This window comes from Meriones unguiculatus, chromosome 10 (genome assembly GCF_030254825.1).
Source record: "Meriones unguiculatus strain TT.TT164.6M chromosome 10, Bangor_MerUng_6.1, whole genome shotgun sequence".
NCBI classification, from domain to species: Eukaryota; Metazoa; Chordata; class Mammalia; order Rodentia; family Muridae; genus Meriones; species Meriones unguiculatus.
This window is the reverse complement of record NC_083358.1, coordinates 84,194,407-84,215,945: the sequence shown is the minus strand read 5'-3', so window position 1 is coordinate 84,215,945 and position 21,539 is coordinate 84,194,407. Positions and strand designations below refer to the sequence as shown.

Below are 21,539 nucleotides of genomic sequence, written 5' to 3'. Positions count from 1 at the left end.
TTCTTAGGTGGAGCATGATGATGTAGGCAGAGGCAGCCCAGCAGGGACGGAATGTACCAGAGCCCATGGCATTGACCTGAGCTCCAAGGTCCAGCCTGAGAAGTCTGAGAAGCATCCTTCTCTTCTTTGGGTATGTATTGGTGAGAGTCACCATCAGACCCTGCAGGTTCACGCATGCATTCAGCAAAACAGAGTGGTTTTATGAAGTCAGTTGCGGGAATGTATAAATGCATGAAACAGGTTTTGAGTTTCCCTTCCTTTGTGGAATTAATGAACTATGCAGTGTTAGCAAATGATGACGGGAACACAGGAAGACGGGGGTTGGGGGTGGGGAGAGTAATGGCCTGCCTGAGAGAGTAGTGGGTCCAGGCGCACAGGGCTTGTTAAGGAAGCAGCATTTTGATAAAGACCCAACATATCTATATCTGGAAAGAACCTTCTAGATGGAAGAACTAACCTAGCTGCTCCTAGCCATCGCTCTGTGTGTAACTGGAGCCCATTGAACCAGGGAGGACTTTGGAAAAACGAGCAGGTCAGGCCAGGTGTATAGAGGAGGTGACAATGGGAGAGGGAAGTGGCTCAGAGTGAGCTTGTAGCCAGGGCATCCTGGAAGCCCACAGCAGGCAGGATGCCTCCTTTAGGAAAATGATGTAAAGCGAGGCACAGGACTTCAGCGATGAAAACACGTCTATGAGACTCCGGAGCCTCAGCTTCTCTCTTGTGAGTGGAGGCTCTGAGAGGCGTGCTAGAGATGGCCCAACATGGCCCGCTCCTCTAAGAGCACTGCCTCCCTCCCACATACTTCTGTGACTCTATACTTCTGTGTCATTCATCAGGAAGGAAAACAGCACATGGAAATAGAGACACAAAGAAGAGCCAGGAAGGGACCACAGCCAGCCCCCACTCAGTTGAGCTCAGAGCTGGTCAGCACCCATCCGGCAGGGACAGCAGTGCTATGGGTGTGGCTCCTTCTAGAAGGGGTGGAGCCACTTCACAGGGGACATTGGTCTGACCTTGGCAGTTCTGTTCTGGTCCCATCTAGGAAAAGAAGTGAGGAGAGCAAGGTGTGCAACTACCGTGACAGGAGGCTCAGGGGCCTCCCCGAGTCTTACCGCTGAGACCCTTCAGGGAGCAGCAACAAGAACTGGACCCCAGAAAACCAACAGCGAGGCTCTGGTGAGCTCGTCACACAAGCTCCACGCAGGGAGTCTGAGACTCTTCTTTAGAAACCCATAGAGCTTGTGATGGAACAGATAGAGGGAGTGAGTGTAAGGAATTATTCAGAGGCCAGTGTGTCAGCCACAAGCAGTGGGAAGAGAGACTGAGACATTTGGGGAGGTACCTACCTGTCAGTCTATGTGACAGACATGTCGGCCCTGGTTAAACACAAACTACATCCGTTCTCTGCCCCTGCCTCTCCCCTGCCTTCTTTTTTTCAGCAAGAAAAGATTCCACATGAGAGTAGGTGCACACCTGTAAAAGTTAATAATATGATAATTAGAACAAAACAAAAGATGCTAGCTACTAACTTGGTCTAGATAGAGACATTTGAGCAATTTTGGGTATAATATTTGACATTCATCCATTTATTAAGTGGGACTCTTGTCATTGCATAATTTCTTGCTGTCTGGGATAAGTGAATCAGTTCAGAACCACTCACAGCTCATGATGAGTAGTTTTACTTGGGGCCCTGTAGGGAATTTAAGAACTTCACTCTCAAAATGAGACACACTCTCAAAGTGTGACCTGAGAGTGGACACCATGCTCCTCAGCTTCTAACCTTGACCTGCATGGCTTCTTCCCTGGCTCTGGCCTCAGCACCTCTCAACGGCCTCCTGCTGAGTCTGCAAGGTCAATCTTTTCCAGCTTCTCTGGTTCACCCAAGGTGGCCTGCCTCATTGGGCATGGCACTGGTTCATGCCCTTGTAAGAGTCTACAAATTATCACTCTTTCTCTTGTGAGTTCCTCCTGTATTGGTTAGTTTTTGTCAATTTGACACAAATTAGTTACCTGGGAAGAGGGAATCTAAGTTGAGGAGACTGGCTTGTGGGTATGCCTCTTTTTTTTTTTTTTTTTTTTTTTTTTTTTTTTTTTTTTTAGAATTCTATCTGAGAGTTTTATTGCTGTGAAGATCACAATGACCAATGACCATAATAACTCTTTATAAAGGAAAACATTTAATTGGGGCTGGCTTGCCGTTCAGAGGTTTGGTCCATTATCATCATGGTGGAAAGCATGGTGGCACGAAGGCAAACATGGTGCTGAGGAGGTAGCACGGAGTTCTGCATCTGTATCTGTGGGCAGCAGGAAGCGACAGTGAGCCACTAAACCTTTCCTCAGCTGCTGAAACCTCAAAGCCCACCCACCTCATTGACATACTCCCTCCAACAAGGCTGCCTCCTGATAGTGCCACTCCCTATGGGCCTATGGGGGCCATTTTTAGTCAAACCACCACAAATTCTTTTTAGATTTATTTATTTCTGTGTATGAGTGTTTAGCCTGCATGTACATATGTGATTCGAACCCAGGTCCTCAAGATGACCAGCACGTGCTCTCAACCGCTGAGCTATCTCTCCAACCCCTGCAGGGTATTTTCTTGATTGATGATTGATGTGGGCAGTGCTACTGCTGGGCAGGTCGTCCTGGGTTGTATAAAGGAGCAAGCAAGCTGTAGGGAGAAAGTAAGGCATGTTCCACCATGGTCTCTGCTTTGGTTCCTGCCTCCAGGCTCCAGCCTTGGCTTCTTTCTGATGAACTGTGACCTGACAGTTGTACTGTGAAATAAACCCCTTCCTCCTCCAGGTTGGTTCTGGTCAGCCTTTTATCATAGCAAAACAGAAAGCACACTGGGAGAGGTCTCTAACATTTGGAAATATAGCGCATTTTCAAATAAAGAATATAGTCAGTGTCTATCAAGTAAACCAGTGAAAAGCTGTTCTTAAGCGTATGGTGACTGTTTACCTCTTGGAACAAAACCAACATTTTGAAGAGCATAGATGTTCATAGCCATGGGTTCTCTTGCAATTTTGTATCAGCAACATTTCTGATTTATTCCTGAATGTGTTTCTATTGCTTGATGTTGAGTTTGGGTCATAGAGATAAGTAATAAGTAAATGTTCACAGAGTAACCATGGCTCTAAATTAATTGTGGGCTTCAAAACAGCTAGTAGTGAGTAGCTCAAATATTTCCAACACACACACTAAACATTTTAGCTTAGGGACACTCTAGTTGTCTTGATGTGGCCAGTGTACATTGTACAGAGATGTATTGAATAGAAATGTCAGATTATATTCCACAATTATTATGTGTCAATTAAAAATGAATAAGAAGAGGCTTGTTTTATTTTAAAAAAAAACATCTTGACTGTGTTTTTGAAACATATCAAGGTTGCAGCTGTAGAGGAAGAGAGTTTTGTGACTCTGACATGGATCCACTAGCAACATCTAAGTGTTTCCCTGTCTTACCTTCAACGTAAAAGCAAATTAAATATAGCCCCAACAATAGGGGCGGGTGCTCATGCAACAATGGCCTGGTGCCATACAGTCAGGAGAGGAAGGTGATCACCCGGTTTGCTGACATGAATCTGGTTGACGATGACTCAGGGTATTATATTTTTACACATTGATTCGGATGACACTCAATGGGGCTGACTTTAAAGCGGATGGGTATTGGGACAATGATCTTTCTAAGCAGTGACAGACACCCCCACTAAATGGTTGTGAGCCAAATTAGTCAGCTTAGTTGAAAAGAGAGGTTCTTCTGACGACACCCACACACGGAGCACTTGCTTGGGAGCATGGATAGACGCCTTGGTCGCACTAGCATGCTCGAGTTTCATACAAACCCTGTCAGGGCAGGTTACCATAATGTTACAGTTCAGTTCTTAATGATTCAAACCTCAGATTTGGAGTAGTTTTAGCATACTGTTCTTTGTGCTTAAAACAGAAAAATCTATAAATCTGGTGAAAAATTCAGAAGACTATTTGGTGACTAATAGCCCTGTTTCCTCCACTCTGTACCTAGCTTGTTTTTTGTCTGTAGACAGCCCCTGTTTTCAGTTTTACTGAGTCTTACCAAAGATCCTTAATACCTCTGTCTGTCTGTCTGTCTGTCTCTGTCTCTCTTTTTCTCTGTCTCTCTCTGTGTCTCTGTTTCTCTGTCTCTCTCTGTCTCTGTCTGTGTCTCTGTTTCTCTGTCTCTCTCTGTCTTGTTCTCTCTCTCTCTGTTTTAATTTGGGTTATCCCAGAAACAGATTTATACACCAGATCATCTGATAGGCACTCCCAGGAAACACCTGTGAAGGGCTAAGCACAAAACACTGGAAGGGATGACAGCTGGGGAGGGAAAGAAGATGGACTAAATCACCCCCGTGGGCAGAAGAGCAAACCCTGCCAGGGATGCTGCACGCCAGACCAGGACTTAGGACTCAGAGTTATTTCTCCCTCGGGAAATGAAACTGGGTTTTTATAACCAGCTCTATTGTTTTAAGAGCTGGGGAGTGTGGGCAGCCAGCCACGTGGCCAGGCTCAGTGGACTCTGGCTGGCAGGGAAAGCTGCTCAAAGATGTGCCAGGACCAGATGTTGAAGTGAAGCAGCATGCATCGCAAGGTTAGAGAGCAGACGTGGACAGGCAGAGCACCACCATTGCCTACGGCATCATTCTTCAATTTTGATCAAAATTTGAACCTGATGCTCACAGATATGCTGGCCCGGCCCTGTGAATACCCGAGTTCCATGGAGCTGATGATCTGAAGGACACTGGCGTTTGTTGACTGCAAGAGCAGCCTTGCAGAGTCTGACCTCTGTCATTCATTCCTAGTTCCCTTCCCACTGAATCTTGGTCAAGTTTCCAGTCTGGCAATACAAATGACTCCTGCTTGTGGGCCCTTCAGTGCTTAGGTTTCTGTGTCTCCTTGACAACATGTTCATGGGTTCTCAAGGCCTGGGAGACCTTTCCCTTCCCCTTCCCCACCTATTCTTTCTCACCCTCCTATAGCCAGGTGAGTTGATCAGAATAAAACTGCCCTTAGGGGGAGGGTCAGAGAGATGATGTATACAGTGTTTAGGAAGGTGTCTAGTGCTCTGTAGGGGTCTTCTGTGTGTTTGCCTGCCTGTCCACTTCCCTGCCCATTCTAAGGACTTGAGAGGCCTCCCTCATTCCTTGGCCTGAGTTACCTGGAATGATTACTTGCCTGTGTGCCCGCCTCCAACTGCATTAGAAGCTTCATAGTTGCCAGAAGAAGACGTTTCTGCCTCTGATCTCCATTGCTGGCACGTTACCAGTGCAGAGCAAATGCTTCTGAGCTGAGAATATCATATCATGGCCACGCTTGAGTGTGTAGGGATTCTGAGAAAGGTGAGTGCTGGAGGAGTGCTCTTTAGAAGGGCCTTGAGTGAAGTGTTCACAAGTAAGGTTGACTCATTTTTCTTTCTGGGAAGACTTGAGAACTAGGTTTAATTTTCTCAAGAGATTCTCTCTCTCTCTCTCTCCCTCTCTCTCTCTCTTCCTTCCTCCCATCTTCCCTCCTGTAAGTGAATCCATAGTTAATTTCTAAGCCTTTACCATGTGATGGTACTACTTACGTGATGCAGTGGTACACTGGAAGAAGATAACTTTGTCTGTTAGAACTCACATCCTTAGGAGGCACAGAATGGTCCATTTCCTAAAACCTGCCTCTGTTGCCTTCTGATTCTGAAGAGTCTGGCAGGGCTGATGGGAACAGCAGACAGGTTAGGTAGAGGAGGAAGCTGGAGGAAGTCAAGGAGACTCATCATTTATAAACACACTAAACACTGGTCTGTGGTCAGAATATGAAAGTCCCAAAGAAATGGCAGACCCCCTCCTTGAAGATCTGCTGCTTAGAGAGGGAAACCGGAGCTCCAGCTCAGTTATATGTGTGGTTCTCAGCTGGGATGGCCACATAGGCAACAGCTTAACTTTTAAAAATAGTTTTATTAAGAATTTAATTATTAATAGGCAAAAATTGTAAAGACTGGCTAGCATAGGCAGGTCCTGTGTACCGTGCCCCTGCTTTTATCTTTCTCCAGATACCAACACTCACATAATCACCGAACACTGTCACCAACAGGAAACATTAATACAATTAGTACAATTTAGGGCCCATTCAGATTCAGCTAGTTTTTCACAGATTCTGAGCAGGTTTAACATGTGTAAAGTCACATAACAGCCACCAAAATGAAGACAAAACTCTCCAGCACAACAAGGCTATCTCTGGTGTTATACTTCTGCAGTTATAAAGCCTTTTGGCTGAGCTTTGAGGGATCTTTGTGCATTCAAAATGTGAGTCCTGTCACATGTGCAGCCAATGTTCTCTGTCTGTAGCTCTCTCTCTGTGCTTCTCCTCCCCTCTCCTTCCCCTATCTCCACAAGACATTGCAGAGCTGGGACTGAATCCAGGGCCTTGATCATTCCAGGCCGCAGCTCTGTAGGTCAGAGTTATGCCTTAGCCTTTTCATTTTTTATTAAAATAGGGCCTTTGCGGTCATTTTAATTGTGAGAAGGGATAATTAACACCTTTTTCTTTCATTAATTATAGTTTTGGTGTTTAAAACTCTTCACTATACCTGATCCTAAGTATCCTTCATATATTTTTTTTCTCCAAATCTTTTATAATCACATTTCATGTTTACATTTCAGATTCATTTTGAGTTTAATTTTGTGTAAGATCTGAGGCATGGATCAAAATTTATCTCATCCTGTAATGTTCTTCCTCTGTCGACTTTGTTTGGCTCTATGTCAGAAAGGCAGTCCACTTTGTGTGGGGTGGAGGCCTGTGGGCTCCCCCTCCTCCACTCTGACATGTCTATTGTTGTCCTTGTTCGGCTCAGGTTTTGGAGGTGCAGTCATGTTAGTGAGACTTCCCATATGTAGCTTCTGACATCATTAGGAGACACAATCTCAAAGGTAACTCCCCAACTCTCTAACTCTCACAGTCTTTCTACCCCTCTTCCACAATGTTCGCTGAACCTTAGTTATGGAAGTATTTGCAGTTAGATACAGTGGAACTGGGCTCTACAACTCTGCCTTTCTTTTCTGGCTGTGATTTTCCGTAATAGTTTCCATCTACACAAAGAACTACAGACAACTAAGGAACGCTCAGGGTGGGAAAAATAGTCTTCAGCAAAGAGCACATCAGTTGGTTATCTAACACCAAATGGTCAGCCTAGAGAACATATACATGATTAACAATTTGTGAACTGAGCAGGTTGTAGTTAGGAATATGAATATATATATGCATATAATAACAATTCAATGTGAAAAAGAGCCATGGATTTGAGAGCAAGCAGGGCAATATGGACCAGATTAGAGGGAGAAAAGGGAGAAATGTTATGATTATATTGTAATCTTAAAAATAAAAAAAAACCAGTCAGTTGTGTAGATGGATTTATTCATGTTTTCTGTTCTGTTCCACCAATCTATCTGTCATTTCACCATGTATATTATCCTCCTCATCATAGTGACGTAGCGTATAATATAAGCTTTGGTTTCTTTAAAAATTCAGTTATGTTATATATATTTTTTTGTAATCCCAAATGTGAGATGAGGGAATGCTTTTAGTTTATCCATAGCTGATAACAGCATTGTGAGAGGGTTAGTGATCTTTGCCAGCTGGAAACTGCCTCATGCTGGGGTCGTAGTTTTTACTAGATGGAAAACATCCTTGTGCAGACTCTGAGAGGGTATAAATAAGATCTGAGAGTGGGGGAAGGAGAGGGAGTGGAAGAGAAAGAGAGAGATTGCTTCAGTATGTTCCTAGAGAGAAATGCTGAGAACACTTCAAGGAGGCTGCTGCTGATTCATTCCAGCTGCTGCTGATCCATTCCAGCTGCTGCTGATTCATTCCACTGCTGCTGTTTGCTGTATGGCTGGACTGCTGGGATCCTGAAGATGAAGAGTAGATTTGGCCCAAGGAACTAAGTCTAAAGAGGTCTACATCCCCTGTCCCTACTAACCTTCTTTTTCTCCTACCTAGGATTGAGTTTGAAAAGAGGTAGAGGCATTTAAGAACCCCAAAATAAAATAGGTTAAAAAAAATCAAAGCCTATAGTAGTATATCTTAAATAGAATTATTTTTTTCCCACTTTAGTTTTCTTTTCCAAACAATCTTTCAACTATTCTAATTCTGCTCCTTTTCCATAGAAATTTAATAATAATGTTATCTAAGTTTTTAAAAATTCTTGCTGGGATTTTGATAGGAGCTATTTTAAATTGATAAAATAATTTCTGAAGAATTGATGTCTCTATTATGTTAAATTTCCAATCCATGAACATGGTATATTTTCTATTTATTTACAACTTTTTAGATTTCTGTTGTCAGAAAGGTCCATGTTTTGTTGGAGTTGTACCTGCAAATTTTATTGGCGGACACTGTAAATTGTAGTATGTTTTGGCTTTGGTATCCACATGACCATTGATTGTGATATAGAAACAGGACTAGTCTCTGTTGACTTTGTATGCTGAAACCTTTTCAAACTATTATTTAAGGATAATTTGTTTATTTGTTTGCTTGTCTTTTGCCTTTTAGATTGTTTGAGATTGTGTATGAGATAATGAGATAGCACATCTTTGGAAAGTGAAGACAATTTTATTTCAGTTATATGTCATCATGATAATGTTATCTATCCTTGATCCCATCTGGCCAAAAAGTTGTTTCATCCCCAAATACCCTGTTTCCTCACTTGTTTCTGGATTATTTCCCCATTGTTCACTGTGTGCTGAAATAATGTAAAAGACTCACTCTTAGAACAGATCTAGCAACTGTTATTAGGAAAAAAACATCTGGAAAGAATAAGATGCATTCCAAAGCCAAGGAGGAAGAATTCAGGGACTTTTCTCATCAAACCTCCTCCATGAGCAAGGGTCACTGAAGGGTCACTCTGTGTACTCCGTGTTCCCTTAGGTGAAGACCACCCAGGGCTCAGGGGTGACATCTCAGATCTATCTAGAGAGATGAGCAATGCTTTCTCACAAGGTCTGAGTTTCTGAGGCAGCAGGAACTGACCCCTGGGTTTGTGGAAAGAGTAGGGTGATGGTCTCTGAGGTTTGGTGAAGCTCCTGAATCTAGAGGTGGTCTGTGTATATGTTGTATTGGTATGTGTGCATGTGTGTGTGCTTCATGAGCATATAGATGTCAGAGATTGGGGGTGAGTGGCTCCCCAATTGTTCTTTATTTTTTTGAGACAAGGTCTCTCACTGAACCTGCAGCTCACTAATTTGGTTAGGCTGGCTAGCCAGCAAGTACCAGGGGTCTACCTTCTCATGTCCTGCCTGTCCTGGGATTACAGGTGTGTACCTCTACAATGACTTTTATGTACAAGTTGGGGCTGCAACCTCATGATTACAATGCTAGGTATTTTACCAGCTGAGCCACCTCTCGAGCCCAGGTTTTGCTTTCTTTGCCCCTGAACGGAGAAGCTATTTATGTGCTATAGGGACTCACAGAACATGGATTTACATGTAGTTATGGAGAAGGAATACTACCGTTAGTCACAGTAGTAACGAATTTGTATGAAAACAATGAGAAAATTACAGTGAAAGAAAGGACCATTGAAGAGCTTCTCAAAAGATAGTCTGGGGCCATTGTGGAAGCAGGACTCTAGCATGACTCTTAACTGTGTGCTTGGAATGTGAACTTTGGTCTCCCCCACCCTTTGGCAAGAGACATATTGAATGACCAAAACAACAGAACAATTACTCTGTACTCTGAGTCTCAAGAAGTCATTTGGGCTCTTGTCTCATGAACATTTTGATTCTGCTCATACCGTCTTCTCTTTATGTTGTGTTCTGTCTGGTGGCCACTCCATCTCAATATCCAATAATAAGGTGCTCCCAGTTTCCCTCTCTTCAGAACACTAGTTCAGACCTATTGAAACCACATCTCCCAAGCAATCTGAGGCCCTCAGATAAAGTCCTTTTTGCTTTACCGTTCCTGATTTTGGTGGGTATGGACGGCTGAAACATGTAAAGAGAACAAACTCCCTTGGTATCGCCATGAACTTGGTTGTTTTCCTTTTATATCATACTGTTTATTTTTTATGACAAAGTATTGAATAATCCTCGGTTATAACATACCAAGACATTATCCTCTATTCAATGTATAATTGATCTGTTTGTTAAAAGTGAATGTGTTCAAAGAAACTAAAACAGTGAGAATGTATTTTGCTAAATACTTGGCTGTGGATATGTTTACTTAATGTTGAATAGTAATTTTATTTGCTTTCTATAGAAAAGGAATAAAGTTATAATTCCCTTTGAAGCTAAGGCATAATAAGTTAGCAGAGAAGGTAAAAGCAGAATATAACTAAATTCATGTTTCTGTGACTGACCCCAGGCCGTATCCACCTCAATCAATGTCGCAGTAGGAAGCGACAGCCCTGCTTTCGAAGCTTCAGCAGGAGCTACAGGGTTTTATCTAAACTATAAATTCTGGCAATGTAAGGTTGAGCCAAAGACAGTTTGTGCTCCACCGGCGGTATTCAGCTCCTTCACTGCATGTGGAATTTGACCATTTCTGATCCCTTCACTCACTAGTATCTGAATCCCATTGGCCATCTTAATGCTGGCCATTGGATGTCAGGTTGGCACTGCCCGTGCTCTCCAGGAAAACTTTTGAGTCTCAAGGCACAAGGTTGAGTTCTGGGAATCTCAGACACCTTTGTTCTACCTCAGCACTTCTGGACTCTCTTCTTCATGGCCTTGAAATCTCTCCACTACACCTGATATCTTTGTATCTTAGGGTATCTCTTCCATTCTTGGTTCTGATGTTCCCTGACCATTCTGAGAGCCAAAAGGAAATGTCTCCCTTCCCATGATGCATTTGTGGTGAAGAGCAACTACAATTGTCCCTTGAACCTCGAATCCAGGGGTCACAGGGAACCTTGATTTGCTAGTATTTCTTTTTGGATTTTGTGACAAAGAGCACTGGCCCATGGGAGTTTTGATGAACACATACTCTTGGGCTTTGTTTGTAGTCTTCTACAGAGACCTGCCTCTCCAATAGGATGGGGTCTTCATCTCAAATGGCAACAGGGATAGCATTTATTTATTTGTTTGTTTGTTTGTTTTAGAAAATGTTAGCATTTAATTAACCTTTTTGGGTGGCTTTAAGCCACAAGGACACAGGCACCTCCAACACCCTTACTCCTCTCTTCAGCTCTTCTGCTGAAGAATTTGGCCTTCACAGTGACAGGCTGCTTAGGGAGCTTGCCCTTCCCCAGAACTTTGTAGTGGCCTGATCACAGAACATGAATGATGGGAGCAGCTCCTAGTCCTATTTTCTGCAGCATTAACTCGTGTTTGCTCACTGACCAGGTGAGCAAATTTATCCAGGTTGACAGTTGGGCAGAAGCTCCAGATCCTCTTTAAGTTGTAACACCTCACACCAACGTTTTCAAAGTAACCTGGATGATGTTTGTTGAAGTTGATTCTGAGGTGATGCATGCCTCAAGTATTCCCATGACCTCCTGGGTGTTTGCGGTGCTTACTGATGTGGTTGTGACTGTGGCTTACAGGGCCTGGAGTTTCCAGGCCTTCCTCAGGCTGGATGGCATGGTTGCAACAGAAAGCGAGCATCAATGGGGCTTTGAGAGGTAAGCTGGCCACTGTGGAGACATATACTTGGAGGAAAAAAATCACATGTTCAGCAATAGATCTGAAATTACTTTGCAGTCTTTCACTGACACTTGTAAACCTTTTCAATGGGTGAAAGTTGTCCATGTCATTTTTGAAGAAACTAGCTTGATGAGGGAAATAACTCTATAAACCAAACAGCAAGCCTCAAAGCAGTCCTGGATTGATGTTAGTTCGTCTGGCCAGACAGTCCTGCCTAGAATACCTGAGTCATGACGGTGTAAGCTACTGTGCCACTTTGGCTTGTTACAGAGACCAGCAGGATTCTGCACAGAACACCTTCCTCCTAGAAAACCCACTGTCCTCTGTGAGAGCTAACAAAATTCTACGTGTATGAAGGATGCCTTCACGGCATCCGGAGAAGATGAGCCTCTTCTTTACCTCTACTTCAAACTCTATACTGCTTTTATGGAAGCCCCCATTCAGTAGGGCTTGGAGACACTGGCTAGCAACCTTATTGATGCACTGATTTTCTTCAATGACCATAGATAAATTTTTTTTCTTAACCTTTCTGTTTTCTGTTCCACTTGAAGATAGGATGCTTTCTGCCACTCCCTCAATTATTTATTCTTCTAAGTGTGTGTGTGTGTGTGTGTGTATGAATTCAGTAGGTATGGATTTTTTTTTTTTCCAAACCAGGGAAAGTTGGACCTTTTATTCTGTTTAGGTCTTCAACAGATTGGTTGAGGACCACTCCTATTAAGGATAGCAATCTCCTTTACTTTCTATCAATTAAAATGTTCATCTTATTAAAAAAAACTTCATTATAGAAATACCCAGAATAATGTTTGACTAAATATCTGGGCAACCTGTGACCCAATTAAGTAAACACAAAACATTTCCCATTTCATGAACTTAGCATGGACCAGTGAGATCCTTTCAGAAGACTGTGAAGTTTGGAACCATTTTTTTTTTTCCATTACTCCTTAGTTTTTGTTTTTTGTTTTAAATCTGCCAGGATAGATAGGTTGAGAAAAATATCTCCTATTCCCTGTTCCTAAGATTACAGAAATGGTCTTCTCTCATATGCACCAACTATAGACCAGCTGCTCAGCAAATGTCTCACTAAATTCTTTCATGACTCCTCTCCTCTGCTGAATTTACGTTCACAGAGAGGGTCATAAGAGCAGATTATTGGACTTTAAAGACATCAGACTTTTTAGGGGTTTGGGACTAGTAAGTTCAGACAGAGAAGAAAGCACGGGACTGGGGTTTGAGTAATTACACTTCTGACATTCTTTTCTATCTGACTCTTGTGAGGTAGGTCAACAGGACAGGGCCTGAAAAATTCCAGCAATTCCAACAAAGCCTGTCACCACCCGGCTCAGCTCCTTGAGTTTTCCCACATATGTCGGCAGACATTAGTTCTGACACTGGTTGACTCAGAAACTCAACAGCTCAATTCCTGGCATGCTCATTTTTTTCTCACTATTATTAATTCATATTCAAAATACTCTGGTACAGCAATATAGATGGGGGACACTGCACATTTCCAAGTTCAGCTGGTGTGGGGTGGAGATGGGGAGGCAGGCTGGCTCCTGACCTCGTAGAAAGTGCCCTGCCAGCCTGAGCAAGACATTTATTAGGGCGCTAAGTTCCTGCCTAGTAATGTGTCTGGATGTTTGGGGGGGAGGATGATAATCTAGAGGTCTACCAATGATTGTATAATAATGCTTTCCTTTGGTGATTTGTGGCCTCTCAAGTGTCCCTTGTCATTCTTCTGAGATTCCTCCCAGAACTCAATCCAAAGCTGGCTTTATACCAAGAGCGTTAGACTTGAAACCTCTGCACTGCCTCCCTCTTTTTTTTTTTTTTTTTCTGGCCTATTCCTTCCCAAGAATATGGAGAAATTATTTTTCCCTTCTGAGAAATGTGTGTGTTGGTTTTAAAGGGACTTTTGCTATTTTATCTAAAATTGCCAAACAACTGATAAGAATATCTGAGGAGGACAATGCAGCTCCTTGAGTTGTTTCAGACAATTGGTGAGCAGTCAGAATGGATGAATGGTGGGAGTAGCTCAAGAAGATTCATCCAGGCAGAGGCTTTGGAGATGGCCTATTGTCTAAAAGCGGCATGAGTCACATTCTGCCAAAAAGGTCTGTGACCCTGTCTCTAACCACACCAGGTCTGGCCCTTCCTTCTCTAAAGATAGGACCAAAACAATGCCAAGGCTTCACTTTCTAGTCCTCACCTCAGCGGGTCCCTCCCATGACCCCTGACCTTTATTGAGCCTCCCTGGACCTCTAGGCTCATCAAGTTCAACACAATTCTTATCAGTCTTAGACAAAGAGCTCATTTTTGCCAGACCTCCCTCCCCTTGCCTACTCCACACCAGCCACAGCGGGGCCATTGCTGTTTCTTAAATCCACCAAGATCCCTTGGCCTAGAGGCATTTTCAATTATTTATTGTGCCTGGAAAGCACTTCCATCAGATAGCACTGTGGCATGTTCCCCACTTCCTCTGGAACTCTGCTCAAATGTTCCTTTCATAGGGAGGCTTCCCTTACTGCTATTTATACAGTCATTCTGTCTACATTGTACACTCTCTTTCTGTTCTTATTTTTCTCATTAGTATTCTCAAATGCTTCTTCAGCTAGCATGTAATATACTGAATTCATTATACTTTGTTGTGTTTCCATGTTGCGTGAAAGAATAAATAAAGCTTTCTGTAATTAACAGACTAGTACTTAACGAGACAAGTAAGATTATTTATAGTTAACTAACTACTAACTTGCATTTCTAATATCCTAAACAGTTTGCAATAGTAGCTTTCATAAGACCAGAACTTTGCATTACATTTTTAATGAGTTGCATATATACAATACATTAAGCAAGAGTTCAACAAAATAACCTCAAATTTCTGTCAATATACAATAGTCCATACCCATCTAAAATATGAGACTTGTTGTTGCTTTCTAGTCTGAAAGGAGATACAATAATCCACCTTTTATTCTATCATCCCTATATCCCCCTCCCTTTGAGTTATGAAAAATAAATTTATTACATAACACCTTGTTTTTAACAATGTTCAAATTTTTTTTGTATTTGGAACACTTGTGTCATTCATGTGAAATACTTTGATATTATACATTGTATGTTATGACTTTTTATTTTTCTCATCAAAAATCCTAAGGCTCTCTTACTCCTCCTTCTTTGCTGAAGTAAGGGCACCCTAAAAATGCACAAACAGCTTTTTTTAAAAGAAAGTTAACTGAACAAAACTTTAATAACACTACACTAACTGGCTTTAAAATCAGGACAAAAGAATGCTGTAACTTTAAAAAAAAAAAGGGTTATCACTCATGAAAGCATGCTCATAAATCAGCAACCCCAACGAGAAAAATAGAACACCATCTGTGACAATCATTTTAGTTTGTTTGCTGAACCAAACAGGTTTATATATGACAACATATTTAATTACCACCAAACAGCAGCTTTAAGACCAGGTCAAATCATAACCTGAAAATAAAAACAAACCTCTAAGTTGGAGTTTAATCTTTGGGAGTTCTGAAGCCTGTCAATAGAAACTATGTGGTTCTTCTTGGTCATAAAACACTGATTTATATAGACGATGAATCAACCCACTGATAAGACGCTAAAAATAAAGGTGTGCCAAAATAAATTTTAAGTCTCTGTTATTTTGTTAACACAAGTTAAACCTTGTGTCCATGTGTACTATTGGTCAGATAATGCTGTTACACCCAAAGTCACCACACACAAGGACGGACCCTCACCCTAGCACATTTCACAGCTTAAGCTGTCATAGGCCATCACAGAAAACTAAGCGTGGTCATTTTGAACCATGTCAAGTAAACTGTGGAAGTAGCAAACCGGCAAGACAGGTGTGCTAGCACTTTCTTTTCAAGTCTGCCTCCAAACTTAGGTACAGTCTGGGAGCTACCGCCCCAATCTGTGGCAACTGGTGGAACTTGACTGCTGGATGTTGTGAAGATGTGGTTGTGCAGTACATTCTCATGGCCCGTGCCAGGTTCCCGCAGGTTGCTGCAGTCTTCCTTCCCTGTAACATGTAGAGAGACTCTGCAGAGACGCTCTGAGCTTAGGAACGCTTGCGTTGGGGGAGGGGAGGCGGTCAGCATTCCAGAGCCAAAGGCAACGTTGTCGACTCTTGCCTCCCTTTCTTCCCATGATTTTTCTCTTGTCCTGTCTCTGGTCTCTGGTCCTTCTTATTTTCCAGGCTGTCCACTCTGTTCTTTTATCCCACAGAGAGTGTCACAGCCTGATGTTCACACTGCCCTGCCTCTTCCACCTCACGAGTCACTGGACCCGACAGTGGGAGCAGCTTGTCACCAGGTCACCAGGTAACCAGTTACAGAACAGTCTTTCTATAATTTCTGAAGCAGAGAGACATATGTAAGTTAGCCAAGCCCAGGATGTGAATAATACAAGACAGTTTGAAACTGATTCTTTGAAATTTAAAATATTTTACTTATAATTATAGTAACATAAACATTGGAATAGAAAAATTCGAAGTATAGGTAAGAAAAAAAATGGCCTGGGGTTCTAAGCACTCGGGATTTTAGAGTGCACTCTATCCCTAGAATAGATGCTCTTCCATTTAGGAATATGATGTCATAGGCTGTGCCAGGATGCCTGAGACACAGCAATTAATAAAGAATAGAGCAGGCTTTCTTCACAATTATGGAAGCTAGGAAGTCTTTATCATGGCATTGACAGATGGTTGTCCGGTGAGGGCTGCTTTCCATTTTCAAGATGGCACCTCACTGCTGCATCTTTCAGAGGGAAAGAATGCCTAGTCTTCCCATGACAGAAGCAGCAGGGCAAGTAAGCCCAAGGCTTCATAAAACCTCTTTTAGAAGTTCCTTAACCTCATTAACTAGAAGTAGAACCCTTATGGCCCAACGGAGAGACAATGCTATCCAACCTTAAAGGTAGAACGGTTTTGTTGATATCTTGAGCTCGACCAACGGCCCTTGAGAGAGAAAATACAGCTTTGTTGTGACAGGACTAGCCACCCATCTGGAGATTTGTTTTTTTTTTTTTTAATTTTTTTTTTAAGGTAACTGGTGTTTCTGGAAATTCATTGCCATATAGAGATTAGAAAAGCCTAACCCTTAATGTCTTCCCCTAGGGTTGACAGCTCTAACCCAGGTGACAGAAGAGTCAAGAAAGGGCTAAAACGGAAGCTATGAATGACTATCAAGGGCCCAGGGTGGGCAGCACTTTAAAGGTTGAGTCACAGTGCAGACAGATATGTGCTGGGCAGGGAAAGGGAGCGAGAGGGTGTAATGAGTCTAGACCTCACTGAGTTCTCCTCCTGCCACCACCAGCAGCAGCCAGGTGTGACTCAGGAAAGCAAACATATCCTCTCACCTTTGGACAATTAAATAACGATACGGAAAGTTTTTACCTGAATTTTCTTGGCTTCCTCATTGGCCTGTTGGAGCCACCTGTCCCCAAATAAGAATTGAGGCCAGTTTGTCTGGTAATGATGTCTCATGCGTCAGCACACCCAGAAGTCTTGCTGCAAAGCCTGGGAAAATGCACGGCAGAAGCTAGCATTCTGGAGTACGTGGCCCTGAGGATTCCACTCTAGGAGAACAAATTGCTGGTGATCCTTAAGCCTGACCACTAGGTCAGTCCTGAAAAAACAGATTCAAGAAGGGTCATTGTTTCCCTAGGTGACAATAGAAGCTTCCAGATCCCCTCCCCGCCTCCTTCTTTTTAGGGGAGATTATTGTCAAGGGCTGAAGGTGGAAAAAGGGACACTGATTCATCTGTACTCCTGGGTTGGCTGTGGTTCTGAGCAACTGTTAAGCTGGAATTCCTGGTCTGAATCCCTGAAAACAGCCTTGAAATGTTGACTCTAAGCCTTTAAGCGTCACAGTCGCTGGCACGCTGAAGTTTGTAGGCACCTGTTTAGCCTACCCCAGGGGCAACAAGTTTCCAGTGTAGCTCCCCAAATCAGCTCGTTACAAAACAATGTTCAGCTCAGGAGAGGATTAGCAAGAATTCAAGACAAGTGGTTCATGGGATTCTAAAGCTGACAGACTCAAAAAGCCAGAACCACTGTAGGATAGGTAAAGCCCACAGGCCTGGAGCTGGAGAGAAGGCGCAGCAGTTAGGAGCTCTTACTGTTCTTGCAGAGGACCTGAGTTCAGTTTCCGAAACCCATGTGGTAGTTCACCAATGTCTTTAACTCTAGTTTCAGGGGATCTTCTGCCCTCTTCTGGACTCTGCGGGGAATTTCACAAATGTGCACATACACACAGGCATATACACATATCGTTAAATATAATTTTAAAAATAGTAAAATGGCACGAATTCTTAGCAAAAATGTTCTGAAATGTAACTCCACTACACAACACATACACACACTACTATTTTAAGATAGTGGTGGATGGAGTTGGGTTGGAAAGATGAAATGGGGTTTTGTACTGGTGTTACAGGAGCAGAGAGAAATGGGTCTCCATTTAACATGATATTTGAGAAGGTTTCCAGGAGGAAGGGTAAATTTTGGAGAAATAATTACTGTAGTTTTTGAAAGTGGGCATTAAGAAAAGGAAAACAGTGAGAGGGAACAGTGAGAGGAACGTCAGAGGTACAAATCAATGTAGCATGAGACAATTGCATACTGCTTTGTACTCAGGAAAGAAAGGGATTTGTTTGGCCTTGCGGGATCTGGAAATTATTGTAATTCATGTGCATTGAACATGTAGCTCCTGTCCTATTAGCTGTTTCTCTTCTTGGTCTTGCTGCCTCCCAGTAGCCAGAAAGAAAAAAAAAATCTGGAAAGCAAAAAAACTGTCCTCAGATTGCCTCAGGAAGAAAATGGGAGCCAACTTCAAGAAAGGGCATCCCTGGCATGGCCAAGTCACTCAAATGGGGAGTCCAGAAAATGGAGGAGAGCAACTTAATACAAGGCAGCCTCCCTCCCTGGACAACCTAAGCAAGCAGGGAGAGTGGCACATGTGTCTGCAGTGGCTGGCTTGTGGCTGGCTTGCCCCTTTGATTCCTGTGCACCCCTCTGCCCAGGCTCCCAGAACCATGCACTCAGGGTGCAGGTCAGTCCAAGGAGCCAGTATGGCAACAGTATTGCGAAGCTCCTTGCCAGGTCTCATTTCCCCAGTGGCCTTCCTCTAATCTGGAAGGTACTGGGTTTAATGACATTGAACATTTGCAGCGCTGGCAGGACCTTGTACTTCTCTAATAACTAGCGGCGTTTAAAAACCTCCAGGATGTGGAGGTGGGAGCTGGGGAGGATCATATTATATACTGTGTTTTCTAAGTGTATTTGACACAGAAGACCAGTCTCTCTTAATTATTTTCTTCCCTCTCCTTTTCCTTTCCCTCTGACTTCTCCCTTCCCTTCCTTCCCTCTTTCACTGTCTCTGTCTCTGTCTTTCTCTCTCTCTCTTGCTCCTGCTCTCTCTCTCACTCTGGCTTACTCTTGCTTGCTCTCCTCTTGCTCTCTCTCTTTTGCTCTCTCCCCCCTCACTCTCCCTACCCCTACTTCTTTGCATTTCTAAAGATGACACATGGCAGAAGAAAGGCTGTATGATGCCTTTACCTGTGAGAGAGCTATTCTAGAAGTTCAGAAAAGTTCATAAATGGTGGCCTCCATTGACCACAGAGACCCACACTGCGGGAGAGGGGCCACGGCAGGGTAGGCTGCCTGGCACCAGTTGGCAAGGATTGCCATATCGTGCAAGTTCCAGGTGTTGAGCAGCAGTCTTGGCTCAGAGCTGGTGAGTATTCCCTGGTAGGGCTGGGGCCTCTCAAGCAGCTCTTAGGTACTTGGAGGTGGTAAGCATGTCTCATGAGGACTCCCCTTCCCCACAAGAGTAGAGCAACATGCCTGGAGATTGGGCTGTGGTGTGTGGGCACTGGATTCTTATTTATGGAGTTTTAAAGCTGACTAAGGCTGACTATAAACCTTTTTCCTTCCATGCTTGTTTCCTTGGGATTGTCAGAGAAAATTCAAATGGGTCCTTGCAGCAATCACCAGACATCTACTTGCTGTTATACCAGAAACTCAAAGAAGTTGAAGAGAGGAAAAACTAAAATGACATCCTGTCCCCTCCCAAACTGTTCTGTTCTGCGGAATGAAAGTCAGGCCCTCAAAAGGCAACGGCTATGCCTTGCTTCAACACACTGAATGTCAGTAGGTGCCAAAGTCCCTGTCTGTGTGACCAGGCAGCATTCCTTCTGGAGCAGGGGGTGGGGATGGATGAGACAGTGATTGACAGTGCTTTAGAGGTAATCAGGGTGGGAAAACTAGGTTAGGCTCACCCTTCCCTGGGCTCAGAAATGTGTTGTGAGCATAGAGAGAGCACTAGGTTGTAAATCAAGCTGAGATGGAGTCTTGGTCCTGGAGGGAAAGACTGTAGAAAGAATGAAGAGAGAGGAAAGGGAAGAGATGTAGAAAAAATGGTTTGGGGTTGCCTTGTGTAAGATATGGACATCTCATTTGGGCTTCACCACAACCCCTCACAGAGAGTCTGCCTGTCACCCCCGGGTAACAGCTCGTCATAAAGCAGAGGGGTCCAGAGGCTTGCCCACAGCACCCAGTGAGGAGGTGGCCTCTTGTCTTTCCAGCTGAGGGCCTTGGTATAGGTGGAAAGGAAAAGGCAGAGAGAAGAGATGGAAGAGAGATGGTCATGGGAAAGTGGTCAGAGAGGCTGGCTCAGAAGTGCTAAAGAGAGATACTGGCTTGTGGGATCCCGGGACTAGAAACCAAAAGAGCAAGTTAGGGGTAGTCTCAGTTCCTCTTGGAAAGATGGCCGTACCCAGAGATTGGAGCAGGATCTCCAGATGACTGTTCTGTGGTTTCTGTGGATTCTTCTCCCAGAAGCCTGGACTCTGAACAGCACTCTCTTTTCCCCTGATGTTTGCTTTTCTATTTACCTGTTTCCTTGGAGCTGACAGGGAGGGTTGTGGCTCTCTGAGTGGTAAAGGAACTGGGAGAGATGTTCCCTTGAGGTTAAGGAGCATCTTTGACTCTCCATGGGAACTGGGCTTATTAGTCTCTGTCCCTCATAAATGGAGCTTTTGTAGCTGACATCAGACCTGCTATTTCAATGAGGCCACAGGCTTCTAACACTTCATCCTCTGCCAGATGGCCACAGAAGCCTTCGGCCAGAGGGTAATTGGAAATGCACAGCCTAGGCAAATGCCCATTTCTGACAGGAGCAGCATGCTGAACAGCCTAAAGATTTCTAAAATAGTCAAGGAAGGCCAGGTCATGCTGGTTCTCAGCTCTAACCACAAGCTGCATGCAGCTCACCACCCACCCACCACAACCAGGAATGCAGAGCTCCACTCTGAACCCTCTGGAACTAGAGTCTTGTCTTCACAGATGACGCGAGAAAGCCAGTTTTCAGGTTCCTGTTTGGTTTTTCCCCACTTTCAGAGATGAGGACTCTGGCGTGACAGCACTGCTCAGTCACAGTCTCCCCCTTCCCCTTCCTACTCCCCAGGGTGTTAAGGACCCAAGACTCACAGTCTTCCACTGAGACAGGAAGGACAAGGCAGAGAGGATGTGAGCAGCCAGGAGGAGACTCAGGGATGGGCACAAATGAAAGAGAATTCTCTTCCATGTTCCCTTTTGTAGTAATAGTGAAGTCAGGGTCAAGAGGTCATCAGATTCATAACCCAGGACCAGGCCATGCTAGAAGACATCTGGACCCACAAGAAAGACTGTGTGTGCCCTGACTTGGTGGCCCGTGCTAATGGGAATCACATTTTCTAACAGCGATAAAGGAGGCTCCTTCCTGCCCTCCACGGAGGTGGAAGCTTCCAGACAGAGCCATTCTGAATGTTCTAAATGCTGAAAGGCTAACCCTTGAGTTTGTGAGTCTATATCTGGTTGGGGGATGGGGAAGTGGGTGTGTGGGTACACGCCTACAC

General features: G+C 43.7%; 1 long non-coding RNA gene and 1 pseudogene across 1 annotated transcript in view; one reads left to right on the top strand and one right to left on the bottom strand.

Annotated features, from left to right (window-relative positions):
• LOC110559855 (uncharacterized) overlaps nt 1–21,539 on the top strand; it is a 62,521-nt gene that overhangs the window by 13,256 nt on the left and 27,726 nt on the right. The window contains exons 3-4 of the long non-coding RNA XR_009594713.1: nt 15,876–15,970; nt 19,162–19,378. This is a non-coding gene — a long non-coding RNA (uncharacterized LOC110559855). The remainder of the gene's footprint in view (nt 1–15,875; nt 15,971–19,161; nt 19,379–21,539) is intronic.
• Nucleotides 11,126–11,572, bottom strand: LOC132657053 (large ribosomal subunit protein uL15-like; annotated as a pseudogene).